The sequence below is a fragment of the Zonotrichia albicollis genome, chromosome 6 (assembly GCF_047830755.1).
Source record: "Zonotrichia albicollis isolate bZonAlb1 chromosome 6, bZonAlb1.hap1, whole genome shotgun sequence".
NCBI classification, from domain to species: domain Eukaryota; kingdom Metazoa; phylum Chordata; class Aves; order Passeriformes; family Passerellidae; genus Zonotrichia; species Zonotrichia albicollis.
The window spans coordinates 6874786-6896966 of record NC_133824.1 but is presented as its reverse complement, the minus strand read 5'-3'; the positions used below and the strand labels follow the sequence as shown (position 1 = coordinate 6896966).

The window sequence follows — 22181 nt, the reverse complement described above, 5'->3', positions numbered from 1 at the left end:
ACAGCTAAGCTGCCAGAAAAGCCAAGACCACACCAGGAAAGCCGTCTGCTTACAAGAAGATACCTGCCAGGTCTTGTCTGCCAAAGCCTGGACTAATGAATGAATACACAATATCCCAATCAATCAAACTGGATTTGTCTTTGCCCCAGGTCTAGGTGAGGTCTGGTATGAGGTGACCATATCTGTCAAGCATGCAGTAGCTGTGGCCAAGAAACTGTCTGTACATTTATGCATTTATAAAGGCAGATATGAATAGAAGTCTTTATTTTTTAACTAAATGTAGTATATACACACACTGGCTGCTTGTGTCTCAATGTATAGTCATACATAGGGAGAAAAAGCCATATCTGCAAACACGCACTGCCAAATTTAGGCATGTCTATATGCAGATACCTATACATACGTAGTAATTTTATTTTCCTGCTTGGTTTTGTTCAAAAAATACTTCAGTCTTGTATTATATTGTATGATGTATATTTTTCAGCACAAGCATTAGGACTGTGATTACCCGAAACACTGAAAAATTCCAAACCACAGATTATGTAGTCCTTACAGCCATGTTAGAGATTTTAGGGACTGTTTTAATGTGTAGTTCAGGCTGACAATGGTAGCAGCCTTTGTGGTTTCTTTCCTGCACAGGTCTAAACCAGGCACTGTGAGCATTTCACCCCGGGTGTGAACAATGCCTTTGAACCTCGGTGTGCTGAAACTGATGACTAGTCCCCACTTCCTGGGAACGTGCTCCTAGGTACAGAACAGGGCAGGGTGAGTCAGAGTGGGGCCTGATAAAAGATAATGTGGTCATAGAGTAATCACAGATAAGGCATTGCCCAAGGGGTGGGAAGATACTTAAATGAAGTGATGGCCAGATATGCAGGTGAGGTATAGAGAAGACCTGACAGTAGAGTAGCTTCCCATTCTGTCATCCTTCACTAATTCAGATCTATCCTTGTGCCTGTCCTAGCTCCAAGGTGGTCTAATGACACAACACACAGTGGTTCACTGCCAGCATTGCTGTTTGAGAACTCAAAGCCTCGAGGACTCCTTGACTCATTCTCATGACAACTTAAAAGTGCCTTGGTTGATGCATGCCTAGATAGGGCCCTCCTCTAGCCCCTCAGTTGGACATATCATCCATATTTTCTTTCAAAATTCAGAGCAACTTTGATTGCTTTTATTTCACGTATGCAATAAAATGTAACAGCATAAGCATTTTAGAAATTTAATTTTCAAGTTTCCACTGTGAAGGAAAGCTTCTTAAGCTGTTAAGATCCTGAGTTCATCACCTGGCAGTAATAGTTCAAACTCCTGCCTGGAGTTTGGCTCTCTGGACCGAAGACCAACACAGATACGGCGCAGGTTGTGGCAGTCAGCCTGACTAGGATACATGGTCAGCCAGAATTTTCCCCTAACAAACCAGGCCTTAGCTTCAAGCCCTGGGAAACATTTGTCTGAGTTAAGGCAAGCCTGAGATCTCCTCCAAAGAGCCTATGGAGTAGTTATGTGGCCAAGTTCCACACCCCTATTGGTTACTTGTATTCCATACATGGCATTGTTTCTAGAATGTTCCACCCTGAGACTGTATATTGTCACCTTTCCCTTGTTTCTGGTTCTGTCCTGTGTTCAGGGTATCATCCCTGTTTTTATTTCTCATTAAAAGTAATTTCCTTTCTGGCCACTCCATTGTTCCTGCTCTATTTTTCCTATTTTGTGCCACGTTCACCCTGAAGTCAGAGGACCCCAAGATTAGTCCCAGGCACCCTCAGTGTGACACAGGTGTCTGACCTGCAGCTGTAGCAGAGGCCTGCTCCTCCTTGATTGAGAACTGCCTTTCAGTTCAGGCCATCACTTTAGGCCTCCTCTTGAGCTGCACTGGCTTGGCTTTCTGGCTTGACTTGGGACCTGCCTCACCTCTATGGACTCAAGGATGGTCACTGGACATGGGTTGAACCAGTGACCATCCCTGGATCTGCTCTTTTCTCCTTGCTGGCATGCAGTGGGACTGCCCACCCCACACCGTCCCTCTTGCCTTGCCCCTGCTCTTCCAGGTCCTTGGCAGTCATAGAGGGTCTGCCCAGGGGTTTCAGAAAGAGACTTTAGGTAGATGTTGGGATCTTTTATAATCTTGAATTAAAATAATCCAAACCATTGCATCATGGTATCCATATAGAGAATGATTATAATTGTACATGTGCCAGGCAGCGCCTCTGCAGCAATGTTTTACTGTTGCACAGAGAATATGCTGCTCTCAAAGAAAAAACCTGCTGAGCATCACAGAGGTTATTTTTCATGAAAACTCTACATTTGCAAAGACAGTAAGTCTGCCAGGGACCTAGAGTCATTGTCTGTCAAGAAAGGAAAGCACTAAGGTGGATAGAGCAGCTGGACTGATCCTTGAAAACCAAGGCTGAGGACCTCATGCAGCTACATAAGTATTTTAGGACCACAAAGTGGTTGCGTCTCATGTTATATGAGTCAGTTGAGTGTACGCTTCCTGTGCAGCCAGCAGGGGGAAATTTGTACCCCTAGAGGCTGAATCATCTTGTCTTAACACAATCTGAATTTATTATCTTCTTTAGGTGGCTTATGGACCCTGTGAATCATAAAAGGAGTCTAGAAAAGTAGATTAAACTGATCTTTAGTCTATGAAAGTTAGATGAGGTGGTTTCTTGTCTATATAATGAGTATAATTTCCTGAGCATATTACATAAGAGGAAGGGATGAACAAAGAATATGACAGTTTTTGCTTAGGTGGTCTCCATTGTAAAATATACCATAGATCTCCTTTGGGGAGGTTTGGAAGAGGGTAGCATTTTCTGTCCAATGTATTTTGGTCACACAATATGGACTATGTGCAGCTGATTTCACTTGCTGCTCACCTATTGATTTGTCATAACTGCATTGACATTGTTTGGGATCCCAAAGCTCCTGTGGAATCTCCTCTTAGTACACTTTCATATTAAACAGAGGATCTGTTCTCCCCCAGCTATTCAGGAGTAACTTCTATTAACATTAATGAGAGTTATACATATGCATCAAAGAGAGAATAGACCCTGAGGGCATCGTATGGACGGTCCTTCAATATTCTGTGTCTCTCAGTGGGACTTTGTACAGTATGGCACGAAATGTAATGGGTCCATTGACTTTGTATCACTCTAGGTCACTAGCCTTAATACAATGTTAATAGAAAGCTTCTCATTAAGATCCTAATTATGTGTGTGGTAACAAGACACACACTATATCTTTCCTATTACTGCTTCCAAACCACTACAGTGCCTTCTCTCGTAGGAACAATATAGGAGTGACCATATGAGGTGACCTCTGCCACATGTGAGCAGCACTCATAAATCCTCATCTGTCAAATTCAATCTCTTTTGGCAGCAGAAGGACATTTTAAATCTAGATGCTTCAATCCTGAATCTGAGAAAGAAGCGTATTAAAGTAGCGCTGATACAGCTATCAGATCAAATACATTTTCCATGATTCTGCCTGGGATGGATTAAAATGTAGGTCCCTGTGATCAAAGGGCAGTGAATGAAAGCACAAGACTTGTCTCTGTCCTCCAGTTGCATAAACTCAATGTGTTTGTTTCTTTTTTGTTCAGTCTGCAGTGTCTAACACACTACATTTGGGGCTGCAGGTGATGTTTCCCAAACTACCTGTATTATGTAAATGAACTGCTAAAACAACTGAAGCGTCTGATCATTATCAGTCTAAAAGTGGAACAATCAAAACTATAGAAGCAGAGAAGCAGAGCAGTTCCCTGCAATTATCTGTTTTGAAGGAATACATTGATTTGACATTCCTAAGAAGTCAGAGACATCTGATTTCATAATATAATTTGTAGAAGTAAAAAAGGCAAGTTAAACATTTGCCTACACATATCATGTTTACATGTGTTCAAAGAACTTCCCCAAAACTTTGCAGTCTCATCCAGCAGTATTATTTTTTTGAGAGTTGTTCACTGTCACAGGTTTGCAAACAAATTCAGAAATATGCTCCAACTCAGCTTCCTTGGCTTTTGGGGTTCTCTTCATATTTCAGTGCTTCTGTGTGTTCGTGTGTGTCTTTAATGAATATACAAATGCAGAAAAAGTACAAAAAAGCAGTTATTCTCTCATAGGACACATGAATATAGCATTAAGCAAAGCTGTTTTGCCATATAGCCTCAAAGCTAAAAGAAGGTGAAATAGATGTAATATGGATTTCTGCAGTGTATCAATTCATTCTGTTGTGAGCTGAGCAAATAATTTGAAATGCATAAATCATCCAATGAATGTATCATTTTTTTCCTGCTCATGAAAAATCCAGAAGCAAAACTTACTTGCAACAAAGGGTTTTGACATTAACAATATATTCAACTGGGATTCCTTTCAAAAATTATCCCATGTGCTTTCTATTCTCTTGTGTGATTTTTTTCCACATTTCTTAGAACCAGTACTGTTACATGAACAGGTCACAACAGTCCACTTCCAGACCAGTGTCCTCTCCTTACCTGTGTGGGTGTGGGTTTTTATACTCAAATTTATTTCCATCTATCAGTTGAGAGGGGATATCCATTGACAGAAGGAATAAAGCATCTCAGTTATTCCTCTCACTGTGCTTTCCTACCATGCTCTGCTATTTATTTGCTTAGTTACACATATGCCTGAGTACCTTGCTGAATGAGTGCCACAAGGAAGAATGTAAATATTTTAAAACCTTTCTGGGTTAATCATGAACAGCTGTCTCCAAATATTCCATATACAGCATTCAAGATGTGTAACTGAGTTATGAGTGCTTCCCTAAGTCACGTGGCAGGGTTTCACTCTTTGGTCCATGAGCAATCTCCTTTGTGACTACTCATGCATGTGAATGCCTACGTGTGACTTTGAAATTCACTGGCCATGAATTTCAAGAGAATTAAGCTCCACTGTGTGAGTACCTACTGAATTTGGAAATGAAAGTAAGAGTGAATGTGGTCCAAGAGGCTGTGCTGATGAGTGCCAAGGAACCTCAGCAAGAGGCTTTTTAGCAAAATCCTCGATCTGTGTTTCCCCCGGCCCAGGTGGAGCTGGCCACATGTCAGGGCCTTGTCTTCCAGAGTAAAAATGTTTCATTGGTACAAGCTGTTGTTTCAAAAATGCAACTAGACCAGAGTGAGAGTTTTGAGGGAACACTTTTATTTGCCAGTAAAACAACTTCAGATCTATTGAGAGCTGAAGAGTAAGTGCCTCAGAGGATTTAGGCATCATCCAGTTTATTTATTGAAATCAGCCTGTGTGTAAGCTATGTAGGTAAAAAAGCTTATAGGGTAGTAGATGTGCTTTTTGAGACAGGAAAAGAATTCTTGTCAGATAATTATTCTTTAAGATAATTTATTTCAATAACTTGATCGGGACATTTGAGTGATGGGTAGGAGGGCAGTGAAATATTCCTCCCACACATGAGAAGTGAGAACTGTCCACACGTTCAGAAATATTTATGTTTTTCCAAACTGATTCAGCTTTTCTCTTCTTCCAATGTCCTGGGGAACATGCTGGGAAAAGAGCACAACTGAAAATGAAATAGAGAACTGCTGCAATTAAATGTAATTTTAAGTGGCATGAAATTAAGCAAACCAAGAGTAAGAAAATAAACAGAGCAGCCCCAGATTTTCCTTAGTGTGAGTTCTTTGACTTCAGTAGAGTTACATGAAAAATATAATTTTACTCCCTCCCTCCCTCTCTCTCTCTCTGTTTCTGTGCCTGAATTCTTGATGTCAGCTTAAAAAGGAGAGTGAGAGGGAGAGAGAAAAAGAGAGAGAAGAGCGTATGGAAATTAACGTTTAAGCTTTCAGAAATGTACATTTAATGAAAAGTTTGGAAATAACCAACCTTTCATGGCCCAAAGAATTACTGAAAAAGATCTTCTGTGTTTGCAACCTTGTTGGCAGTCAGGCTGTCTTGGGCAGCAGTAATTTTCAGTCAGAGGATTGCCATAAAAGCTTGAAAACCCACAGAGCTAATAGAAAACAGGCAGAGAAAGTGAAGTCTAACCCAGGAATTCATAGGCTGAGGCTTCCAAGCTCAGTTCAGCTGTGTGAGGTCTGGCTGAGTCACGCACTGCCACAGATTGAACTGGTACATCTAGAATAGCACCAGACTGAAGAGCTTGGCGTGTAAACTCTGGGGTTAGGCTCCAAACACTTTCCTGGTGAGATTTCATCCAAGGGAGAGTTTTAGCCAGCAGTCTCCCTGCCTGCTGGGGAGCATCCCTTTTTTTAATTCTCTGCCCTTCTATGTTTAAGTTCCCATAAATATCATGGGAATTAATTTGTGCTGGTCCCTGCTTTAAACTGAGGCACTACTATGCATGATGCATCTTTATGCTTTCAGAGACTTTCTGGTGTGTAAATCAGTCACTGTGGACTGATACAGGCAAACCTTTGGGGAGTGCTACAAGAAGAGTAGTGAAAGAATACATGCTAGGAAATCAGGGGAAGGACATATGTATGATTGCATTAACATATAAACATAGACTGAGAACAATATCAGTATGAGTCATTTAACAGAAGAAAATAACTTAGGACATTTGCTTCTAGACTTGTTTTCTTTGTAAGCTGTTGAGAAATATTTTAAATTAAACACAATTCCCCAACTGGTAAGAAAGAAACAAAGAAAAGTGAAACTTGTTAATGTAATTTAGTAAAGGACCAGACAAGCCTTTTTTTTTATTAAATCGTTGGCTCTTACAGAACACTATATTTTATTTTTTAAAATATATTTTTCCCACTTTTCTGAGGAAATGGGTGGATGTTTTATGATGGCACACATGATGTAATAACCTTACTTTTAAGCCACCACGTACATCATGGCCTTAAATCTACACTTCTTCCTCTAACCACTCTTGCTCTGATGCAAGTGGCAGAGAGGCTGAAATTGGCTGGGTTTCCTTTTCCTCTGCAGTCCCTGTCAGTGCTGCACATCTCTTAAGTCTGTCTGCATGGTTTAGGACTCTGAGACCACTAAAAGCAAATAAAAAAAGCAAGAAGAAATGGGCAAACACATAGAAAACCCACAAAAATGTAAACATAGGTGTATGTGAGCTCAATTAGGGAAGGCTAAACCTAATAGTTCAATAAGATTGTTTGAAAGATTATAAAATAAAGAGTATTATTGTTTTTAAAATAGGAATGAAGTAGAAGAGAACACACACACAAAAAATCAAAATAAGCTTCACCTGGAGACACCTGCAGATGCTGACAATGAGAACAGTGTGATGGGCTGGGTGCTGCCTTAGGAATGGAATCACAAATGGGAAAGGGTCATGGATGGGAAGAGAGACTTCAGGACACAGCGGCTCCCCCAAAGCAGGCAGCATTCAGATCTGATGTATTTGTCTGGCTCCTACATCTACTGCATTGGGGTAAACTTCAAACACACACCAGCTACAACGTTGAGAAAGTTCTGATCCCCATTTGTTCCCAGCTTCAAACCATCTTCAGTAGCAGACGCTAACAGGGAAAACTTTCAGTGCACTCCAGCTATGAAAGATTTACATGGGTAGCAATTTTCAGAGCTTCAGAATATCTGAAACTGGAAATGAATATGAAACTTTTGGGTGGGAATTCGGGGTTGTTGATAAATAGGTAGAACTAGAAGCACATTAAAAAATTGAAGGGTGAGCCTCTAAAACTGGGGAAGTTTTAACTATTCACATTGAGTAAGGCTCAAAAATTTCTGCTTGTGTGAATGGAAGCTCCAAAGTATCTGTATCATCTCAAAATGGTAGATACTTGCAGGAAGGGATTTTTTAAGACTTTAGAACAGCAGCAAAGTTAGATGAGCTTTTTATGCCTGGATGATACTTCACATGGATAACTTAGAAACTATTTATCTCCACTCTCTCAAAGGTTTTGGATTTGTTTTGGTGTTTGGATTAGCTCTTATTTTATCTGGCTGCCCTTAAGAAGAGTACATTTAGATTTTGTTCCCTGCAATATAGAAGTATGTGGCTTCCCTGGGGAGCCTGGTAGCCTGAAAGTCTGTTTCTGGGCACACTGACTAGTTTGAAGAGCTTTTTAAGACAGTTAGCAATTGAGGACATTTTTCATGGATAGCAAAATCCTGAAATCAGCAGCTAACTTTTTAGCAAAACCAGATCATCTTTTCAGGACAGTGCCCTCTTCCACTCTCTTTTATCCTGTCCTTCATTTGGCAGGTTTATGTTCTACTTTGAGGTGCCAAAGATGCTAGTGTTTGAGCTAGAGTGGCTGTCACCCCAGTAAGACTTTGGGTTAACAGCTGTGAAGTCTTTGCTGTTGGTGATTCTTGCTTTAACTGTGTGCTAGGAGGGCCACCTTGGTATGATTTGGGGCTGATCAGATGTGTGTGGGTCACTTCAGCTTAAAAGAATTTCATAAATACACAGTGCAATATAAGATACAGCTCTGAACACAGAAAATTAATGCTGTGTTAACCTATGGCTAAAGCTGGAATCTGTCCTGCTGACTCTCTCTGGGTTTTTATCAGCTTTTACCAGCCACTCATGACAGTGTGGTGTATGTCATTGTTTGCAACTCGCTAATAAAAAGGTGGGAAGGTTGAATTTGTTCTTCCATAATTTTATTCCTCTAATTTCCCTTCTTGTAGTCATTATAAAGGTTCTTAGAGAGCCCTATAAAGTTTAGTAACTACAGGACCAGAGCCTGAATCTGTACTGAAGCCTGGGCAAAGATAGTGGGAAAGTGTGGAACAGTTCCTGCTCACCTTCCACTCCCTGCACACACAGAGTGGACCCAAGCTTGAGCTGTTTTTTTATCTACTATGTCCATTAGGAGGGCAAGTCCCTGGAATGGCTTATTCTGCTCAGATTAACAAGAGCAATGTTATATCAGCTGGGTTATGAATTTTTCTCTGTTTGGGAAGTCCCATGTTTAAAAATAAGAAAATGAAAAACTACTTAGTCCCTCAAACTTGAAAGTCAGGATATTCCCACACAGCATAGGCCAAATCCTGAAGGGCTTTATGATGATTTCTCTAGTGCAGGGATGCCAAACACAGGAGGAATCTCTACACATGCACAGCAGAGAAAGTCTCTGTGGCAGCTGTTCGCATTTCCTTGTGGAGGGAAAGGGGGAGGAAGTAGGTGTTCTGGGGCCCAAATCAGTAGCTTTGGACAGCACACAAAAGCTTCAGAGTCAGCGTCAGAATGGGGAGCAAGGAGCAGTGTCCACTAGTCTGCAGCCAACAGCCAGCAGAAGCCCAGCTGTGGGCCAGGTCTGTGGCTTGGATGCCCCTGAGCTCCTGGGACTGAAGATTCCTTTTACTCAGGTTGGCAGTGCTTCAGGTATCAGACTTTTCCTAAAAGTCTCTGCCCCATTTCTCAGGATTTGATTATAAGCTAATTAGAAGGCAATTTTCTCTAAGACAGCATATTTTGATTACACTGAGAAAGCACATTGCAGTGTTGTTTTTTTCCTCATTTATGAACAATTTTTCTTCCAATGTATGAAATATTTTTTAGGGGTTTTACTTGGACTTTCATTTCAGTGGCATGACAGTAAATCTGCCTGCAGAAGTCCAGTAACTTTCTTACACTTTGCAGCCTAAGTGGAAGGCTCAGTTGGGCAAGTTTAAAATGAAAAGTTCTGGTGCTCGTTACAATAGCAAAACCTTTTAATAGCACCAGAGAGGCAGGGGAACTTCACCAGATAACTAAATCCATTGATCTTTAATCCTTTGGGCCATACTTACTGTGGAAGACTTGCATGCATGGCTTCAATCCAGAACCGCATGCTGCCAAAAAACGCTTAGTACGTTAGCAGCCAACAAAAATGTAAGAGGTCTGCTCTGCATGTGGGAAACAACATAAAAAGAAGTGGTTTTTTAGCTTAGTCTGACAAACGTTAGCATATAACACTGATATTAAAATGAAATGGCAGAAAGTCTCAATCATATCTTGCATGTTGGGGGACTTACATGTGCTAATTAAAAGGGACTGGGTGGCACTTTAGGCTGCTCTGTTGTAAGTTTCTTCTCAAGTACTCCAGTTCAAAACCTTCCTCAGGGAAGAAGCCGCTATTAATGTGCATTTCTTGCAGGCTGAAACATTAAAAAGAGACATCTACTAAAGACAGATGCATTTCCTCCTCTATTTAGACACAAATACAGATGTTATTCATATCAAATATATATCATTCTCTGTCTCTGGTGACTGATCTTAAGGAACAATAAAATTTAGCTAAATATATTTATAGCTTTATAGTACTGCCTATACCCAGATAACTCTTAATGCACTTCTTTATAAATATTAATTAATAATGCACATCAGAGGCAGGTCTGTATTAAATAAAAGTTCATGCTACGCCTTCCAGGTACCACTGACAGCTTCAGTGACTCTGTAAATGCAGAAATAGTTGCATTTTTAGATAATATCAGTAAGTCATACTGACCCTTGAGGTTTTTGCTGTGTACTTGATACTTTCCATGCTTCAGCTTACCAATATTTTACTTGTGTATGTGTACGCGCACACACACACATCCCATATAAACTCTGTATAAATCACTTTTTAGAATACTTTTCCAAAAATATTCTTTCAGCATGTCAAAGGACCTACACATGGAATTCTTTTCAAGCAGAGAACAGCAGGCACTGTATCAATGGACAAACACCCCAGACAGGACAACCATTGCTTTTTGTTTTTATCTGGGTGACATAAAAAACCCCATGGATCACTCCTTTTCTCTGACTACAGCACTCAGAGATATTTCTTACAGGCAAGTTCCAGCTTCCTGAGGGCTTGTGCAACTCTTGTGGCTGTTGGACTTTGTTTAGATAATGGGAACACCAGGTGAGGATGGCCACAGTTGAGGTGAGGTCATGGACACACCTGATGCCTTCCAAAAACACCCCTTCATCTGGTACCTGTTCCCATTTGTACAAAGGTGACCTAGCAAAATCAGACACATTCTTCAGTAAGTATCTCTTTAAAGTCTAGAGCAAACACCATAATACCCAGGATTTGGGAAAGATTTGGTCTGGAATTTGTACATCTAGTGACACTGGTGTGTTTGTAGGTGCAAACTGGACACGCATAAAACATATTCTGAGCAAATATTTATTCACTCAATTTCTTATTCACCTTCTATCACATGGACAAAAGCCTTTGAGTGGGTGTAAAGTTTGAGTCACACAGGAGTGAGCATGGCCTGAGCTACTCCCTGGCATGTGCCCAAAGCACAGGGCAGTCCACTCCATGGATGGGCAGGGCATGCTCACATAGCATGCAAAACCTGTGGTTCATGTCACCTATCCCAGCTCTTCCAGAAATGGCTGGGACATTGCACATTGCAAGACATGTGGAATTTGTGGCTGACCTGAGCTTGGATCACCCTAGAACACAGTGACTGTGCCATGCTGTGATCAAGTGTCCAGTGTCCACCAATAGGAATGCACAGACCTGAGCCAGGGAAAATACCAGACTTCACCCTGCTGCCAAAGCCAGGTTCTCAGGATGCTTTTCAAGGCCCGTTTCAGATGCCTCACTTCACAAATCCAACACAAGACACCAGCTTTTTAGAGCCAATAAGATCAGGGAGAAGTAAATAATTTAGATACTCTCAGGAGACAATCAGCAACTCACAAGCTAGGCTTTTTAGACAGACTTTTGGTAATGTATCCATAAGTTAGAATGGAGCCACTAGGCATCGCTGACAAACATGTCATCTGCCTCAATATACTTGGAATTAAAGACATTTCACAAAGCAAAAGTAAGCTATTAATATCCTGTGTTCATAATACTACATTTCTTGGCTTTTCTTTTTTTGTACTTCTGAAAACCCTACAATAATCTCCAGTTCTAATTCTACAAGATCCCTTTCTTCTAGTTCACAATAATGAGATATTACAATATCCTCTGGAAGACAGAGGCACTGACAGAATGCACTCCAGCACTGCGTGTTCCACCATACCACAGCACAATGGGATGCCATTACTGGGAACCAAGTCTGCTCAATCTTGTTATGTCCTTCCAGAGCCAAATCCTGCTTGACTTACTCATGCAAAAATCCTATTGAATTCAGTGGGCATTTTGCCTGAGAGGGGAGCAGTGAAGAGCCCTCCCTCTCATTCTTCAGGCTTTTCCCTGATGAGGGGCCTGAGCATTCAAGATGTTGAGCTGCTGCTGGGTGGCCCAGGACCCTGTATCTTCTCAGGAGAGCTCCAGTAACCCCTGAGACAAATTAATCAGGTAATTAAGAAACTGATTTCTGATGAGCTTTATCTTTTCAGTTTTGTTTTGTTAATGCATTAAAGCAAACCTTCCAACAAATGCTTCTATTTTAAACTCTTTTGAAATCACAAGTTTTTATTTGTTTGTGATAAAAAATACTAGTTGCTTGTGAAAGCAGATCATCCAAAACCAAGAGAAAAACATTTCCTCTGTTCACCAAAAGTTGTAATCTGCCAGGAGGGCTTTCTTGACACAGTAGCATGTTTGTGCTATAGCCCTTCAGACCAATATCCCCTCCCTAGATTTTACTGAGTTTTTTGTCTAAACAGAGAAAGATTTAACTTAGATTGAGGGGGAAAACCCCCAAACAAATGCAAAAGAATCTTCCTCCCCTTCCCTCCACCTCCCAGTCCCCCATTTAAAAAGCATTAATAGCTTCTAACTGACCTGCTGAAATCTCAGGGTATTTTCACTTTTTTATGGTTATTTTGTCTAACAAGTTCACATGACTTATTTGACCAGTTACTGCTGTCCTGATAAAATACAAGTGAACCTATTACTGTACCTAGATAATGATCCATCAACCCTTCCTCTCTGAAACCCAGGATCTAGCCTGTTGAACATGCATTGATTTTTTATGATACAATAATTAATCAGATTTCTGACAGAGCCCCACACATGAACCTCAAGATTAGACTATGGACTTGACATACCTGAGGGAACAAGTGAAGACTGCCCCTCAAGAATATTTGGATATTTTCCACATGTGCATTCCAGAAGAATTGGTCATAAGATCCAATCTCTGATTCTTTCTCTCACCAAACTTCACCTAAGGATTAAAATTGTAGATTTGCCACTTAACAACACATTCTGCAGCTTATTTCTTTTGTGCTTGCACAATGACTTCCAAACATTTGGTGCCTATTGCTCACCCAAGAACCTTAACATAGCAGCCAACTATAAATCTGTTTCTATTCCCAACAAGCATAAGAGTTTAAAATCCAAAAATCCTCCTTCACAGATTTTAGGAACTCTTTCAGAAGGTCAAGTCACCGTCTGTAGACATATTACTGTTGATGCATTTTCCAGTTCATGTTATCTAAGAAACAGTGAGCAGCTATTGCCATTTGATTATATCCTCCTCCACCAACCCCTTCAAAGTAGGATAAATACATATTGGTTTTGAAGGACAATTTTGGTCAAAATTTCATGTAGCATATCAGTTCCTTAGCATGTGAGTCCACCTTTTCCTTTCACTAAATATGTTCAAGCTGGTTCTGTGGAGAATTGTGATGTATGTATAGAATCAACAAGAGTTCCCTTCTTGGAAGGTCAATGCATAAATTATATTCCTCCTCCCTATTCATCTCTTCTGATGTTTGAGTCAATGGTTGCAGCAGAAATAATTAAGTAACATGAACTTATATAAAGGAGGTATGGATCATACCATTACACTTGCATGCATATAAATTACCCCTTTTTTGTAGAAAGTGAGGTATTATTGCCAAAGATACTCATAAACAAGGAAAATAAGAGGAGGATGTTCTCCTCACCCAGATTCCTCAAGTTAACACCGTGTCACTCAAACTCTACAAGTAACAGAATACCAATTCACTGACTTCTTTTATGTTGTTTTGGATCCCATTTTACATAAGTAACTGTATGAGGGGGAGATACATTAGAATTAATAAGCAGGATTTCAGAGGATTTCAGGAACACATGTTTTCAGCATCCCATTTATTTAAGCTGTATCTGCATTCTCTTCCTGAAGTGAAGGCAGTATCTTTCATCACACTATTGAGAGGAACTAAATTTCTTATGGACTACTAGAAGTCATGGAAAATTTCTGGTTGTAGATTGGATGGGCTTTTGAGTGATCATGGCTGCTCCATGAATAACCTTCACTGGTTAGAGGCCCAGCTCCAGAATGCATTTAGACTGACTAAAATACACTTTTCTTGCATAACTAAACAGGAATTACTCAAGAATACTCCTCCAGCATAAAATGTAGGTGTCACCATAGGAGACATTCACACAATTTTGTTTACATTAGTTAGCTAGGACAGCAAGGTGTGGTGATACATGCCTTAGCCCTGGCTGTATTGCCCTGTGCTTGCAAGCCTAAATTCACTGTTGTTGCTGGATAGAAAAAGGTCAGGTATGCTGGCAACACACCTTTATTTTGCTGGGTAGGCACTCCCTCAAAATCTTTGCAGTGGGAGCACTATCTGCACCAAGCCATTTCCAGAGCCATTTCTACAGCTTTCTTTGATGAAGTTCTTGGTTCTAACTGGCATAAACAGTTCACTGACATGATGGGGCAAAAGTAACTTTGCCTCCATTTTTCTAAAGCATCAACTGTAGCAGTGTTTTGTACTTGTGGAGCTCTTGGATATGTTTCAGTTTAATACCACACCATCAGCTGTATGAACATCTTTCCTGTTTAACAGTAAAGTAAAACCTTACCCCATGTCAGTATCCTTAATTTACACCAGGGAGTATAATAATAAGTTCTTTAATAAGATTTTTTTTTTCTTTTTTTTTATTTTTTTTCTTTAAACTGGTGAACCATGACAGAATTATTTTGCAACTTAACAAGTCTGCAAATTATTCTCATTTCCTCTTTGGCATTACTCCTCACTAAGCTGATATAATCAGTGTTTAGTAAAAAACACTTCAGCAAGGTAAGGTTTGTATATTCACAAAACTAGAGAAATGCACAAAAGTAATTTCTGGAATTGGTTAAATGTCTTTACAACTAACTTTGGGAAAGTAGGATTGTTGAGTTAAACTATTAGGTGCTGAGGTAGAGCAAGAAGAGCCGACATGTTTCGTGTCATAATTGAAATAATTTCAATTCATTTCCTTTTTGGATGGATAGAAAAATGTTTTCAATAGTAAAGAAATCTTGAGGGAATCCATTGACCTAATCAGTCTTATAATGCAAGAAGTTAATGGACAAAAATGATATTCATCTTCAGTTTATAATAGCATTTTCCTTTCACAGAACCAAAACCATACAAAGGCAAAGTATATTATAAGAGCAACTGCTACTCTGGTAGATACATGACCTTCGTTTTATGTAACAATTACTGGGTTGGTGGAAAAATAAAACAAAAAAACCCAACAAATTTTTATGCTAAGATAATAAATTATAAATTATGAAAGTCTAAGGCAATAAGCAACTTGTAAGCAACAGTCCTGTCTCTTAGCAACGAGCCATGGAAAGCAGCTTGTTGATACGAATAGAGCAGACAGGATTGTTTTGCAATGATTACCACCAAGGAACTAAGAACAACATTTTAACACCTGCCTCAGGGCACTTCTGCACCTAGCTATCCATCTCTCCAGTGGCCCACAAAGCCTGGGCTGGATGCCAAGCGGCTTCTGAGTCCTACCTCCTTCCTAGAGCTGGCCCACTGCAACAAAAAGGACCCAAGAGGAGAGATCAAAGAGGTAGAGTTCAGGTGTGTTGCACACTTGTGCCCACTTCTATTTCTTTAAATGCCTTTTTGCAAAAAAATGAGTGATCATTAGTGTAAATGTTTGTTTTTTTTCTTCTCTCTCTGCCCCTTTAGTGCTGTGTGTCTAATCTATACTTAGGATTATGAATGAACGCAGACAAGTTTTTGATATTAAGCCAACATTTTTTACTGTAGTTTTATTCTTAAATACCCAGCATTAAGAGTTGGAGAAACAGTGCAATCGGCAGCACCTTGTTGTTGTTTTGCCATTGTGCTGGTTTCAAAAACTTACAAAGAAAATATTTTCAGGAATAAAGTGTCTACTAAGTCCCTGAACTAACATCAGTGGTGGCTCATTCATTCTCTCAGGTAGAACATTACAATTGTGAAGGGAAGATGTAGAGAAGGGTAGTAAAACTTTAGAGAAAGAAAAGGGTGATGTGAAGTCCAGGCAGATGAAGAAAAAATACTTGGAGAGGAGTGCAAATGAAGGGAAGGGAAGGGAAGGGAAGGGAAGGGAAGGGAAGGGAAGGGAAGGGAAGGGAAGGGAAGGGAAGGGAAGGGAAGGGAAGGGAAGGGAAGGGAAGGGAAGGCAAGGCAAGGCAAGGCAAGGCAAGGCAAGGCAAGGCAAGGCAAGGCAAGGCAAGGCAAGGCAAGGCAAGGGAGAAATGCATGATAACAAAATATAGAAATGGGACAGTGGATAAATAGAAAAGAGAAAGAAATATCATGAAGACACACACACTACTTTGCTGTTGGCAGAAGTAATTTCCCTTGCAGAAAAGAGTGCAGGGAGAACAGCTAAAAGCAGAATTTAATTCTGATCTGCTGGAAATCCATCATTGACTCATGAGACCTGGCAATTCTTCCAGTCCACTTTAAGCCCTAAGTGAGTTGGAGCACTGATCAAAGCCTACAGGCCAGCTTAGCCTCTAACCCCATCTATCTCCACATTATACCTGAATTTATTAAGCAATACAACTGTGCTAAGCACGTTTCTATCAACATAGCTTTCCTGCTGCTGGCTGGAATGCACATATGCCAATTTTTTTTTCTGTACCAAACTTCCCCATACTTGCTAAGGATACCTGGAGTTTAGTTGGAATAAATTTGTTTCACATGAGGAATTTACATGAAGGCCAGAGACACACTGCAGAAAGCCAGGGTTTTGCTATTTCTTTTTAAAATTCCCAATCCAGAGTAGATTGATTTAAACTAAATTTGCTAAATAAAACTACTGCCATTGCTGCATAGGCAGATAAAACAAATGCATGGGTTGATCCACCTCAATAAACTATTTGTTTTCCCTGTTGCAAAATCCTGGAGGATTTGGTCATTGTGTCTTATACACTGTTAAGGCTCACCAGGCAAAAGTAGGCTTTCTCCTTCACTTTTCTTTTGGGTGATTGAATATGAAGTCCAGCTCACTGCACATCCTTATGTGAGATAGTTTAACACGGTACCTTGAGGCTCTGTGGTCCCAGAATGCAGCGCAGCTCACTGGCAGTAGTTCAGCTGAAGACTAAACATTTGGCTCAGTGACAGCAGAGCTGCCAAGAGTTGGCAACAAGAGACTCACAGGGAAGCAGCAGGCTGCTAAACCCTTTCACATTTTTAATTAGATCCACACACCCATGTCTTTGAGCTATCATAAATATACAGATGACATAGAGAGCATTATTTGGGGTAAGGGAAAAAAAAAAGGAAGGAAAGAAAACTGTACTGTGGTATCTCTTACCTTATTAAAATAATTTACCTACAGCTAGTCTTTGGAACTAACAGGGGAAAGAAAGGGGTTGTGACATTTAACTCAGATAAAAGTCTCTCCCTGTCTACAGCCGAATTCGCCCTGCACGCTGAAGATGCAGGGTCCTGAGATGACTGACACATCGCCTTAGCTGCAATAGCATCACCAGAAGAGGGCATTATTGGCAGCAACTCCAGTGTGTAATTTCCCACAAGAGCTATATGTTCAAGCACTAAGTATCCTTAAGTGTGTATCTTGTGATGATGTTGTTGTTAAAATTATTTGTATGGGGTTTTTTTTGTCATTTGCACTGTTGTTACTACTTTCTAAAAACACCTTGATATACTAAAAACTCTTTCATTTATTTTTTCTTATTAATTTCTGTGCAAAGATATTTTCCAAGTTTAGTTCTTCCCAAACTTTCTTTCTTCCTGAATTTTCTGTTAAACTTCTTCCTTCAAAATAATGATGATATTTGCTTGGTTGTCCACTTTAATTCCTTTTTTTTTTATTAGTGATTACACAGAACAATTCCCCTGCCACTCACCACTTTTTTTTTTATCTGACACCATTGAGAGCAACAGTAATAAAGACATACATCAAATACATTTTATATTGGCAATTGACATCATAATACAGGACAATCCAATGCATAGGGTTAAAAGATCTCTTCTTATGTGCAAGGACTGTGACACTCAAAGTATTGTCTCTCGTCTCTTTTGTTGTAGAGCCTTAACATTTTATTCAAAATAAAAACTGTAGCTGTGTCTTCAACCTGCAGTGTAAAAACATGCACAAAGGATCTTTGCAACTGGCCTGGAAGGGCTAGGATTTTCTTGTATTTCTCTTAATTTTAAAGAAAATCTAAAAATGAAACAAAGTACTTGAAATGCTGTAGGGGGAAAAAGAATCACATGTTGTCCCGCCTGGAAGCACAAATTTTATAAATAGACACTATAGCAAACATCAAAGAAATTTCTGTGCAAAGAAACCAACAGATCATGTATATTTTACATTGCCCTTTTATTCCAAACTATGTTAGCCACACACTGCCAGTTAACTCTAAATGTGCAAACCACAAGCAGATCTCTTCATCCTGGATATCTGGAAAATTGATTGTGTCCTCCTCACTTTTTCTCCTGTGTTAGTTAAAATTACCCCTGTTTTACTCCCTTTGATTTTTCTCTTGTGTACCTCACCACAAACTGAGAGGCACAGAGTGGTCCAGCACTTTTGACCCCTTGTGTGCCCAGGGCAGGTCCTCGGTAAACATTTCAGCCAGCAAAATCTGTGACCATTACCAGTAAATGTGCTCTGACTTTGTGTCCCCAGAAGTTTTATTTCTCCCTTAGTACGGACTCTGCTCTGCACCAAAGACCTGAATGTACAGGAAGCACCTCGTACAAATGGACTGGGCCACTGCAAACCTTCACACTATAAGGTTGTGAAGAAGGACATGTCAGAGTTGTTAAATCATTGTCTGGGGCATCTTCTTAATATTTGCAAAACAATCAGCAAAATAAGTCTTCTCCATTGCATTGGGCTACCAGCGTCCAAGTAAGTGAATAAAAATTAAAAAAATAGAAATACAGATAAATGTCATGGATTGTCTTAAGAGTTTACTGCTGCTAGTAATGAGGTACCCTTCTTAGGGGCAGATTCTAAAAAAAAGTACTTATGTGAAAAAGAAACTCAAAAAAGAAAAAAAAATACAAAAAGATTATTAAAAAATCAGCCTAGAACATTAACCCCAGATTTTCACCAAACTTCCACATGACAAAAGCTCAAGAACATTTCACAGGTACAGACACGGAAAAAACATCTGCTAACAATAGTACCAATAATACTGTTTCTCATTATTAGCTACATTATAAAACATTTCTTTGCTAGCAAAAGCATATTGTTAATACCTTCTGTGAGTTGTATCAGTATTAAATAAGCAAGTTTCAATGTAATTAATACAAGTGATCTTGTATCTCAGTCACATGTATCTAATCTGGAAGAAGGCATTTTAACAGAGATGTATTCTTTAATGAAGTCTGGGCTTTAGTTTATCAGACAGTCAAAAGAAGGAGTGGTGCCTCTTTTCTTCCTTCTCACTCTCTTTCTTCCTTATTTTCCTCTGGAAAGTACCTATCTTGATACTAACCAGCCCCAAGCATGTTTACTATAACTGTCCAACAGAGGTAAATACCTGTGCTGATTCATTAAAATTCTTGTTCAGATCTGATCAAAACCTGGATGTCAAATCTGCAGTCTGCCCATGCAAGCTTCCCCACGCCAGCCTTTTCCAGACCTGCCAAGTTACCAGGCCTCTGGCTATTAACAATTTTATTCAGAGGTTTCAGAAAAAAAAAAAATAAAAATGGACAAGTGAGAAGCAAGAATGGAAAATCCTGTTTAAATCATCTATTCTATTTCCATGTCACTGCTGGAAACTTTGCTAAATTTACAGACTTTGCTGTCATCAGTGCTAAAAGAGGTTTCTGTGCACAGCTTTTGCTGCATCAGATCCATGCAGCAAGCTGTTAAAAAAGATGGGGTAGATGGGTGTGATTTTGACCTTTCCAGAATGAGTGTGCCTCTCTGGATATAGAAAGACCTAAACCACAGCTTGTGCACACTGGTGTGAGTATTTCCATCAATTCCACTGAGCCTTGGGGCAGCCCTGAGGGGGAGAGAAACAGGAATGATGGCTTGTGTTTGTCCCCATCACCAACCTCCCATACTTACATACTTACCCAGAGTGAAGTGAGGCTGTATAGACCTGGCCTTGGTTCTTTGGTGGGCAGATGGGAGAGAGGTTACTCTGCTGAGGTTTTGAACTGTCTGGGCACAAGATATTCCCCAAAACTGAAACTGGATAATGTAGCACAATGGTGCCTCTTAGCACCTCTCCCTGCAGAGATAATTTGATTAAGCATGACATGTAAAACCTAAAGCTTTAGTTTCAGAGCTGGGTGTTCCTATGACAGTATGAGAATTGGCAGAGTGCATGTCTGGCTGTAAGACGTGGTCAGAAATCTGCAAGTGAAGTGTTGCCTTCCAGTGCCCAAGCACAAATCAGTGCTTCTGGGTTCCGTTTTTCTGGCACTGAAAATGAAAGATGTGATAAAAAAGAGAAAAATATGTCTTTGTACCATGGTAAATCTGGTTCAGAGATGCTCTCCTTTGGCTCAGCCACCAATCAGCCCTTCTTGGACTTCTTTACTTACAGAAATGGCTGAAGGACATGTTTGGCACATCTTCCTTTTAGTCCATTCTTCCCTCCTTACATCCCGATCCAGAAGCATTTTATATGCCAGAGCCTGTGATGGCAGCACTCAGAAGGGAGCACAGCACAGGGAACGTGCCTGAGAGCCCATGGCAGGAACTGCTTGGTCCAGTGGCACTGGAGAGGTCACTCGACAAACTGTGCAGTTACAAGTGTAACTCTTACCTGCCCCCAAAATTTTCATTATTGGGCTCACGCACTGCAATACTGTGCTAAATTTGTTGGAAAGGTTTTTTTGGCTCTGAAAAACACGTTTCAATCATGTTGATTTCCCTTTGCTGCTCTACCTAAAAAGGCATGTCCAGGAAGTATTTGTTTTCAGGTAAAGAGGCAGCTTTCATAGTCTCTTTCATCTCTTAATGAGACACAAAAAATATACTACTTTAAATCAACAGCACTGAATCCAATTAAAATATATGAAAAATGGTATCTAGTTTACTGGCAGACTTTGCAGATGTCTTGCATCTTACAGACAAAAAATAATCCTATACACTTGCTTGTCAAAGAAAAATAATTCAAATATTAACTTTTTCCTCGTTTGTTATTTAAAAGAATCATGTTTTTTAATTGCTAGCATATATTCATATTGTCCTCATTTCTGTCAGCAAAATAGTTCTAAACAACCCCATTTTAGCAAGCAAATTTATTACAGTTATAAATAAAGGGATAATTTCAGCAGCTGTAAAATGTTCCAGTATACACTACAACTGCTCCTCCAGTAAAAGTTCTAAACACATCATTTCATGTGTTCCATGCTATGAGCAGTAGTAGTCCAGGGTTAGGAAAGCTACTTCTACTCAAACCAGCTTTAATGAACCCAAAAACTACACTTAGTCCCACAAAAGTCAAAATAAAAATATTCCATTCAGTACTATCTTAACTAGTCTTATAGCAAGAAATTCTTAAGCAAGCTAAATTGACACCAGAAGTTTAGTTCTTGATGCAAGTAAATATCCGCCTGCCCCATCCTTCCACAAAAAATCCTCTTATCCTTACCACACTAAAAATCAAGGAAAAAATAAATCAGGGACTTTCCTGTAATAAGCATATAATTTTGAATCTATGCAGTGTTTTGTTGTTGTATTTTTTCCTTTTCTTTTTTCCAATCAGAAGTACTGTGAAGGTTTAATTTAGTGTGCCTTTATTTCAGCATAACACGGAATATCTGATTTCAGATCTCCCCTCTATTCTATCCTGAAGATAGGATCAGTTCACTGAAGGCTGAGAGAAAAAAATCTCAAGTGCTGTTTGCAGTCATTGTGAATTTTGTCTCTGACTTCAGAGAGGCCAAGATTTCTCTCTCAATAGTCCCTTGTTTATAGATCACAGTATCACCTTAGGCCTTTTGGCCATAAGATTGCATCGGAATCTTTTATTTAGGTTTCTGCCCTTTCTTCTCCCCTAGCCCTGCTTCATGCTCTTCTTTTAATCTGAGTTTAGAAGAGTGAGGGAGCAGAGTCACTAAGGACAGGGCTTGGAGGTTCAGAGAAGGGAGCACTGCCC

General features: G+C 39.8%; 1 long non-coding RNA gene across 1 annotated transcript; it reads right to left on the bottom strand.

Annotated features, from left to right (window-relative positions):
* Positions 1-5218: 5218 nt before the first annotated feature.
* On the bottom strand, positions 5219-13079 carry LOC113458778 (uncharacterized). The gene is made up of 4 exons (XR_003379347.2): positions 12907-13079; positions 9942-10064; positions 9717-9812; positions 5219-5535 (listed from the first exon to the last, which is right to left on the bottom strand). It is a non-coding gene; the product is annotated as an uncharacterized LOC113458778 (long non-coding RNA).
* Positions 13080-22181: the final 9102 nt, after the last annotated feature.